The sequence below is a fragment of the Neltuma alba genome, unplaced genomic scaffold, assembly GCF_004799145.2.
Source record: "Neltuma alba isolate B1F8T4 unplaced genomic scaffold, ASM479914v2 tig00012957_pilon, whole genome shotgun sequence".
In the NCBI taxonomy this organism is placed as follows: domain Eukaryota; kingdom Viridiplantae; phylum Streptophyta; class Magnoliopsida; order Fabales; family Fabaceae; genus Neltuma; species Neltuma alba.
In genome coordinates, this window is record NW_021637317.1 from 355,129 (window position 1) to 364,538 (window position 9,410).

Genomic DNA, 9,410 nt, shown 5'->3' on the forward strand with positions numbered 1-9,410 from the left:
TATAACAGCGAAAGGATGAGGAACAAGAAACAGTTTACACTTTGCAGCACATAATTTTGATTCCCTTCTACTGGTTTTTTGTGCCCATGTGATGCCATGTGATAACTCTAACCTATGAATTAAAAGTACGGAAAATAAATGCGATATTATTGAAATTGGATCACTATATATATAATAAATTATAAGTGAGTTAGAGGACTAATAAATCATTTAATTGGTACAAACTAACATATCTTACTATACGTAAAATAAAAAGTGTTAAGCATATGATTTTGGAATGAAAATATGACGTGTGATTTTTATTGAAATAAATCTTCATTCATAATACGCATTTTGTTAAGACTTTTATTGGACAATTACACACTTCTGTTATCTTGATTAAAATACTAGGTGGAAGAGTCTAAAAAGTTTCAAGGCACGTAAACCTATAATCATATAAAAATATGTGTGTGGTATTGCTTTTCAATTAAATTAAGACAGTGGAATTGTATAACCCATTCATCCTTCTACAAGCTCTTGTTATTAATACTTTCAATTCAAAATTTAATTATTCTACTTTAATTAAAAAACATCTGAAGTATATAAAATAAAATACCTAAGTTTATTCTTCAAATTAAAGAAGCCTATATTTTCTCAACATATCATCACAAGGTGCTAACCTCAATCAATACTTAGAAGAAAAGAAAAAGTAGATTCATAGAAAAAGGAGAAAAATTAAATCTCATCCACCACAAAAATTGTGGATCTCAAACACGAGTTCTTAACATTTTTCTTTACAGTCACAATCATGGAGTGAAAAAAAAAAAAAGAAAAAACCTACATGCCTTTACAACTTCATAAAAAAGCTAGTGCATAAACTTATCTCTGCTTGGGCATCAGGCATCCTCCCATTCACAACCCCAGCCTCTGCTAAACCTGACTCTGATTCTAGGTATATATATTCATATATATAACCTCAAACTAACAAATGTACATTTCAAGTACAAGGAAAATTCCTTATTCCCAACCGACGCCGCCGGTCTGCTCAGAATCAACAGACGGCGGCCGAGCGTTTAAAAGTAACAAACGAGCTTGCAATATACTTACTTAGTTAGCCGTACAATAACTTTCATTTCCTATACCGTCTGTGCAGGATTGAGAGTCAGACTAATCCTCCTTTCTGCATAACCATCAAATGAAAAATTGGTATGTTATGTACTGCAAAGCCCGAAATTGAGGAATACTTGCATTTACTTGGCATTTGACAACAAATGAAAACTTTATCACAATTTCTCTGCATTTGCTATTAGGTTCGTCAACCAAAAACAAGGCAGATGGATATTTTAACTGCTCAGCACTAAACGGTTAGAGAACAAACACCAAAAGAATTAACGTTTAGTTCTTTGAAAGAAAATATACCACAGAAATAGAAAATGATCAGCACTCACCTGGGAGTCTGTTTTATGTATTATTTAGGTTGGAAATAATAAGGCAAAATAATCTATCTTGCAAAAATAGAAATGAAAATGGGAGAATTGTAATCAAGTCCCAAAAAAGAAATATAGTTACTAAATAGTCTTAATAACAACCTAAGCAGCCTAACAAGAATAGAAAATGACAACTTCTAACTTATTATTGGGACTTGTTGGTAGCTATTTTCCTTTCTTAGGACCTCATTGTAATTCTCCAATAGTCCAAGAATTACTGGAGCAACAAATTACTCCGATTAATGATGCTCTATTTATTATCAGTGTAAAACAAAATGAGATAAAAATCAGAAAATGACAAATACCTCCAGCAGCAACCAGTTTCTCTACACGTGCAACTATGTGCTTTCCATACGTATACTTCTTCAATGCGTTCAAGTGAACCTTTATTCGATTAAGGATGAGCTCAAGTTGCTGGTCATCACAAGTTTCCAGCACTTTCTGTACAACATAGTTTGCAAACTGATCTTTCATCATAACCTAAAACCAACAGAAACCAATCATAAGGTCAGAAAAGGTGAACTTAAGCAATATACAAAATAATGTTATCATAATTTGTTTCTTTAAACTCCTATCCTTTAGGTTAGCCATATGATGAACAGGATAAGTAATTTGTATTCTACCTATCATTACTCAACAATAACTATGTTTCAATTATGCATTAAAAGAAACTACAACTTTCACATTTTATTTTTTATTCAAGAGTCCAAAGCTCATTTTCAAACTACAAAATTGCCTTTTCAATTTTAATTGCACTTCATTTTGTTTACTGGATGATTATTGAGAGTTGATAAAATCCGTTGGAAGGCACTAAGGATGCAAGAATATGAAAGAGCATCTGACGTCATAGAGGAACAGAAGATTCCGGAGCTCAGAGAAACAAAATACAAAAATAAAAGATTTATCTTTGAAACTTCAGTCCGTCAATTGTAGAGGCCACAAACCTGTAGGGGCTCATTTTCATCAGTGGAACCAAGCATCTCATTTACAAGGACCTGACGTTCTGTTGGTGTTCCAAAAGTTAGACACTTTTCTATAACATTAGAGGCAAACTTCTGCTGGCTCATCTGTACAATTTGCCCCGTTAATTGCTTTACAATAGCTGAGCGTTCATGTGGCTTCCCATGCTCCAGCACATGCTGAAATTTTTATGCAATAATCAGAAGAGAAACAGATCAGCTAAAAGAAAGGATGAGAATCATTACGACATATAAAAGTTGTTAAAGCCAATTAAACATCAAATTGAATCCATCAGCCTTCCATCCTTTCATAGTCTACCTACCTACTTTAGTTCACACTTCCACAGTATTCAATAAGTTTTCCTTTTTTTCCGAGTGCACTCAGTAAGTGTTCCTTTACAGGAATAGTGATCTTCAAATCTACTCAACAAAGGATTTTTCTTAAGCCTACATGATGAAGAAAGATGATATAATTGTTTCAAGCGATGAGCAAGAAACTCTGCTGGGAGGGCCATCACATTATCTTTTGACGAACGTATCTCATATGTAGCTATTTATGAAGCACAAAGCCTTCAGAAAAGAAATTGTCTCAATCAAATATTTGCCAGACCCCTATACAAGACACAATGCAGCACTCATAGTTACTCTATTGTCACCATCTGTCAGTCCATCTTCTTGCTCCTTCGATAGTTATCAAACCAATGCAAACATCAATGCTACCAAATCGTCGCTGGCGCTAGATCAATCTTTCAATATATTTAAATATAAATATAACAAGCTAGAAAATATTGATTTCCCTAAAAGTTTTAATATCAATATATCTCAGTATATATGATATTAGTTAAGCAAATTTAATACTTTATCCCTCCAGTGTGTTAAGAAGATTCAATAGTTACCATCATCCAATACAACCTGTAATTATTTTTTTAAAAGGAAACTAATTATCATCTATGGTACAAACGGTTGCAAATTGGTATAATATTTTTAAAACTAATTCGCATACACCTTCCCCTATGACAATATATAGCCACTCCAGTATATATATTCTTGAGAATCCCCACGTATCCACTTATTCTCTCTCTTTCTGCCAAGGAGAAATTCCACTACCTTAGCTGACTCAGCATACTGCTATTATCTTAATCCTACCACAGCTGTAAATAAAACATTTAACCTACTTAATAAAAATAGCAACATAATAATATATGGTTAGTCAAGACTCTTTATGTCAAGGATCGTGTTGTCATAAAGTTTCTAAACCTCCAACATTAATAAAATAACACGGACGATAACATATGCTCCTAACCAAAATAAATACACAGGCTTGCATTGATGTCTAATTGTACAGTGAATTACATCTCCTATTTTGCTTGGCGGATTAAGCAAATGATTAATAATCTTAGGTAATCTAGTAGCAGTAATAATAGTGAAGAAGTCTGCACATGTTATATTTCACTTCTCCAGAAAAATGGTCACAATAGAGGATTAAGGTTGATCGTACAGATCAACGAACATACAAGCAAATCTTCCTACAATTGGCAAAACTAGTTGAACAGTAGATGCAGCCCGACTTTGAAATAGAAACATTGGTTTATGGTCCAACAAGCAAGGAGAAAAAGGCTTTAATAAATAGCATTTTCAGCATGTTAGAAACGAATCCTTTTTTGATAAGTCAACCAGTTTAGATCTTTAAGTTCATATGTTTAAGACATGTACATTCACTTGCTATGGATGCATGAAAACAAAACAAAAATGTTCGAAGTACCACTTGATTTGAAAGAGCACGAAGCTGTCCAAATGTTAACATCTCAAATTGGCATCAATGGATACAAGCAAGATGACTCGCAGGTACAACAAACCTGTACAACATAATTCCCATATTGGTCCTGTGCTAACATGCATACGGACTGCAAAATCTCATCCATCATTATCTGCTGTGTTTTGGGATCATGGCAGTGCTCTAACACTCTCTGTTTACAAAAAAAGCCATCACGTTCAGACTTATCATTCTTATCTTCCAAACCACATTCCAGCAAATATGTGTCAACATGCATTGAAGCTGAAAGGAAAAAGTGTCCTTGACCTGGATCACACGGCAACCATATGGATGAGTTGATAATATCACAACTTGGTCATAAAACGTAGAAACAATAAATTGGATTGCATCCTCCGGTACACATTCAATACACTTTTGTATTACATGGTTTCCATTTTGATCACGAACGCAGCGCATGATATGACCATCCAGCTCTTTTACCATTTTAGTTTGCTGATCCAGATCAACAACTTCTATAGCCTAAAAGTTGACACAACAACAATTGTCAATTACAGGATACTAATAGGTCAATATATCCGTCCAAGTACACGGGGAATAATAGCACACAACAAGGTCAAACAAGACAACACACTAATGTCCCATTCAAATCTGCAGACACTCATAGACATAAGGGCTTTGTTGCAGTTCTGAAATTAGGGAAGTGAAAAATTAAAATATTTGGTCACTCCCAACTCTACCACCATCATTCGCATAACAAAATGCTAAAAAACAAACAAAACAAAAAACAAAAAAAACAAGTAGAAGAAGAAGACAAATAGTAAGCAAAAATATATTAATTAATCGAGATGGTTTTGACAGAGTGCCTCCTTTTGCAATCATTTAATGGTGATATCTCAACACTGCACACAAACTTAATGTAGAAGTACAAGCAATATTGAGGCGACATGTTCCTAACTTCCCCATGTATAGTAACATTAAAAGCAATCATCTTTCCAACAACCACGACAATCTGAGTCCAAAACATAGAAAATTATTAAATGCAAACAAACTAACCATGCAATTACAGGAAACAGTGATAGTAAGGTGGATAAATTGGCGAGCATACCTTTTGGATGACTCGACAGCCATACATTTGAAGACTAAGGGTCAGAACATGACCATTAAGCTGCTCTGCTAGTTCTCTTACTTGTGTTGATGTTCCATGCTCAAAAAACTAAACACGAATCCACATGAATTAGGCATATAGTCTAAAAGGAATAATTCAACCACTAGAGCATACTCAAAAATCATCTATAATAGTTCAAAGAGAACATCAAAGGATATTCCAGGTAGACATAAACAAGAGAACATACTACCTTTTGAATAACATAATTACCAAAGACATCAGTCATTAGAGAAAACGCTTGTGGCATGATTTCATTGAAAACCATGTTTTTCTCTTCCATTGAGGCTGTCTCAAGTTTTTGTTGGATAAATCGGCTTCCATATTGGTCAGCACTGTGCAAGAAAAGAAAGGGGGGAAAACAAAAATTAGATCTCTGTTCGAAGTCAAGAAGCAAAAATAGTATGGCCAGCAGCATGAACCTGAACTCAACAACATGGCCAGCAATTTCTGAAAGCTCAAAACACTTGGTTTTATTACTTTTGAACTCATCTAACAACGACGATGCAAAATTCTCATCCAAGTTCCCAACAGAGTCAGAATGCCAAGCTCCCATGAAACCCCCAGCCACATTCCTCATCCCAGATAAACGCATGCTACGCTCACTTTGCCTCATAGGACTACCTGGTCCAAGGGGAGAGTTTGGGTAAAGGGAACCAGCCAGTGGGCTCCCTGGATATGACACTCCCAAACCAAAAGGATTTCCATAATATGCATGGTTCAGGCTTGGAGACTTATTAAGGTAAGGAACAGCAAACTGTGATTTTTGAGGAGCTATCAACGACTCTACGTAGGCTTTTGGAGGCCAAGCAAATCTGCAAATGAATTGTTTGAGCATTCCCTATTCATGGTTTGGTCATTAAGGGCTGCAACTTGTGCAGCTGCAACTTCACCTGATCTCAAGTATTGAAGATACAAAGGGTCCATCAAGGGTACTTGATTAGAAGTACCTGAAGCATGATTTCCAATCCTGCTTGCATTATGTAACTCTGATGCTGACAACAGATTTTGTCCTAAAGCCGCACCTCCTCCCAAGGCTCCAGAATCCATGCTATTCACTCCTAGTGTGGCAGCAGAATTTTCAAAGAATGGAGGGAAATTACCACCACCAAGCTGACTAGCCATCATTGGTGGAGAAGAAGGATTCACCGCATACCCACTCAGTCCATAGTTTTGGTACGAGATACTTCTACCATCCACATTCTGATAATTAACATGTGAATTTCCTCTGCCAGCAAGAGTTGTAGAAGGTCCTTTTAAGTATGAATTAGCAGAAATGCCAGCAGAGTTATGAAGTTCCAACTGCTCATTTGCATTTGCTGAGGAGTTATTTAGATCCAATCTGAAACCACTGCTATTGTTCACTTTCAAATGAGGTCCTTTTGTCAACTGGGGAGCTGGGTGAAGCTGATAAGGCAGAGGTTCAGGTTTGTTGAGGTATGAATGATGTTTGTTATTATTAGTATGCTCAGATTCGTTGTGCCTGCTGGGAAGTTTTTCATCATCTGCTATATCATTTGGGGACAGATTCAAGCCAGACAAAGCGGACACCAGATCTGCAGGCTCATTTAAACTAGAAGAGATAGCATTGAATGAGTTTTGACCACTGGAACATTTTTTATCAATAGAGTTGGACCTCCCATCCCCAATGGGTGGAAGGCAAGGACTAGGAGCTCTAGCTAGAAGTTGAGAGTCAGGCGTGCTGCTTCTTGATAAGGAAGCTCCTAAAGCAGAAGCATAGGTTTGGGAAACTGATCCACCAAGATTTTGAGAAGCAGATATGCCTTGTTTATTTCCAGCAGAGTGCAAAGCATCTCCATTTAACAACTCTTGTTCCAGATGAGCAAAATGACTTTCTGAGTTATCAGCAACCTCATCAAATACACTATAGCTAGTCTGGCGATGATTAGATACAGATGATGCGCTATTTATCTCATCCTGCTTGGGCAAAATGGAAAAAGAAGGCAGGAACAGTATGAGTTAGTAGAATGACCATATAGGAAGTAAGATGTCGGTTGCAATTTGCTGATTAATGTTATGATGTTAGCTCATACTCAGTTAATGATAACAATAGAAATTTACCACAGCTCATGTGAATGAAGCCCGGTAGATTACCAACAAATTCTTCAAAGAATGATCAATTTCGAAAACAGGAACTGACTCCCCAAATGACAGGTAGAAATATGCTAAAGATTGCGCAACTGAAGCATAGACACTTAGGATGCAACAGAACAGTATGAGAGAAAAAACACCACTAATAAGAAAAAGGAGTGACTAGCCCCATGTTAATTGATCTATAAATGCAGCCTCGATACACAACAATTAATATGGAGAGCCATATTACTGGAACTCAGGGCACCCGGGTGTTATGCTTTAGTTTCCTCCTTACAACGGTAAACTCATTCACTCAAATACCAGCATAAGCCCTTCACAGACGATACTTGGATTACTATGCAGATTAAAGCTAAAAGTATGAAAATGGAACCGAGAATGATAAAACTGCAATGACAGACACAGAAGAAAGAGATTAACTTTAAATTAAAAAAAAAAAAAACTAATCACGAGAATCACTTTACACAGGTTATAATCAACCGAATCATATAGTACAAAGAGGAGCAATAGATTGAACGCTCACATGAAGTAATTCTGCAATGCTCCTTTGCCTCCTCCCAAGTCCCAGCGGCGGCATCCCAATCAACCCATTGCCACCCCACTCTGCTGCACTCTTTCTCTGGCCCACCCCATTATCCTCTTCCCCATCAAAACCCGGAAGCTGGACGGAGAAAAGCGAGCTGTCTCTATTCCTCCTGTCCCCAATCCCACCGCTCAACCGCTGTGTGAAACGCCAGTCCTCCTTTGACACCAATGGAGGCGGCAAACGCGGGTTGGGATTCGCGTTCGAATAGTAATAATCTGCATACACTGGATCAGCCCGAAGCTCCTCTTCGCTCGTGAAACCTCTTCCTCCGCCGCCGGCGCGGCCTTTGCCGAATCCCGATGCCGCCTTCGAAGCATCAAACAAAGCACCAACAGCAGAAAGCGAGCCTTCGACGGTGGGAGGCGCCGACCCACTTCTATACATATTAAGTTCCCTCTCGCGCTCACTCGCTTCTTGCTGCTGCTGCTGTCGCCTTTGTTGGTGAATCAGCATGCTCAAATCTTCACCATAATCAGGTGTATTGAAAATTGATCGAATCGCTACATCTGGCATCATCTTTGAGTAACTAGTATCAGACCCCGAACTCATCGTTGATCGTTAGATAGAACTTAGCTTAGTGGGTGAAAAAAAATATACACAGTAACTGCACAAAGTCTACAACTTTAAGCACCTAATCAGCTAGAAATGGTTAAAGTATAAACAGGTATATCGCTAAAGCTACAAAAAGTTTATTTTATGAGGATTGCCGCACCCCATTATTCAATTTTTTTATAAAGGGAATGGAAGAGAAAAACTCTGCTTGTTGTGAAGTATGGAGTTCGCACTTGCGGATGAAAATTTAGATGGTGATATAAGGATCGGACTCAAAGCAATGACGAGGAAGATCGGCCACGGTTTCATCCATGCTAGGAGAGAAACAGAGAGTCTGCAAGTGGGAAGGAAGGAGGGCAGTGATAAACACGAGTACAGAAGCCAGGCCGTTAGATATGCAGGTGACGGTAGATACTGCACGCGAAGATCTGTTCTCTACATTGAGGTCTAGGGTTTTATTTATAACGACGTTGGTGTATTACGGTATTACCTTGGAGTTTTTGGGTTAACATCAGACATGATTTTATAAAAATATATTAAAAAAGATTATTTCAATTTGTGTGAAAATACTGTACTTTTAAAAAAAAATCTAAATATTCTGCAAGTTGGGAGGAAATCATGGGCAACGGGGAGAAGCTGATGAAACAGGTTATGAAACTGAAATTCACCTCCAAAACAATACTTCTAAAGCATATTTGGCACCCAAGTTCATTTATGTTCTTAGATCCAAAGGTAAAAAACAAGTTATGAAATTTTATTCTTATAATCACTGACAAGAATGCTCTTCATTTTCATTAGA

The 9,410-nt window shown here is 37.2% G+C and overlaps 1 pseudogene; it reads right to left on the reverse strand.

The window, feature by feature from the left end:
* Positions 1 to 671: 671 nt before the first annotated feature.
* LOC114732981 (pumilio homolog 1-like) lies at positions 672 to 9,017 on the reverse strand (annotated as a pseudogene).
* Between the last annotated feature and the right edge of the window lie 393 nt (positions 9,018 to 9,410).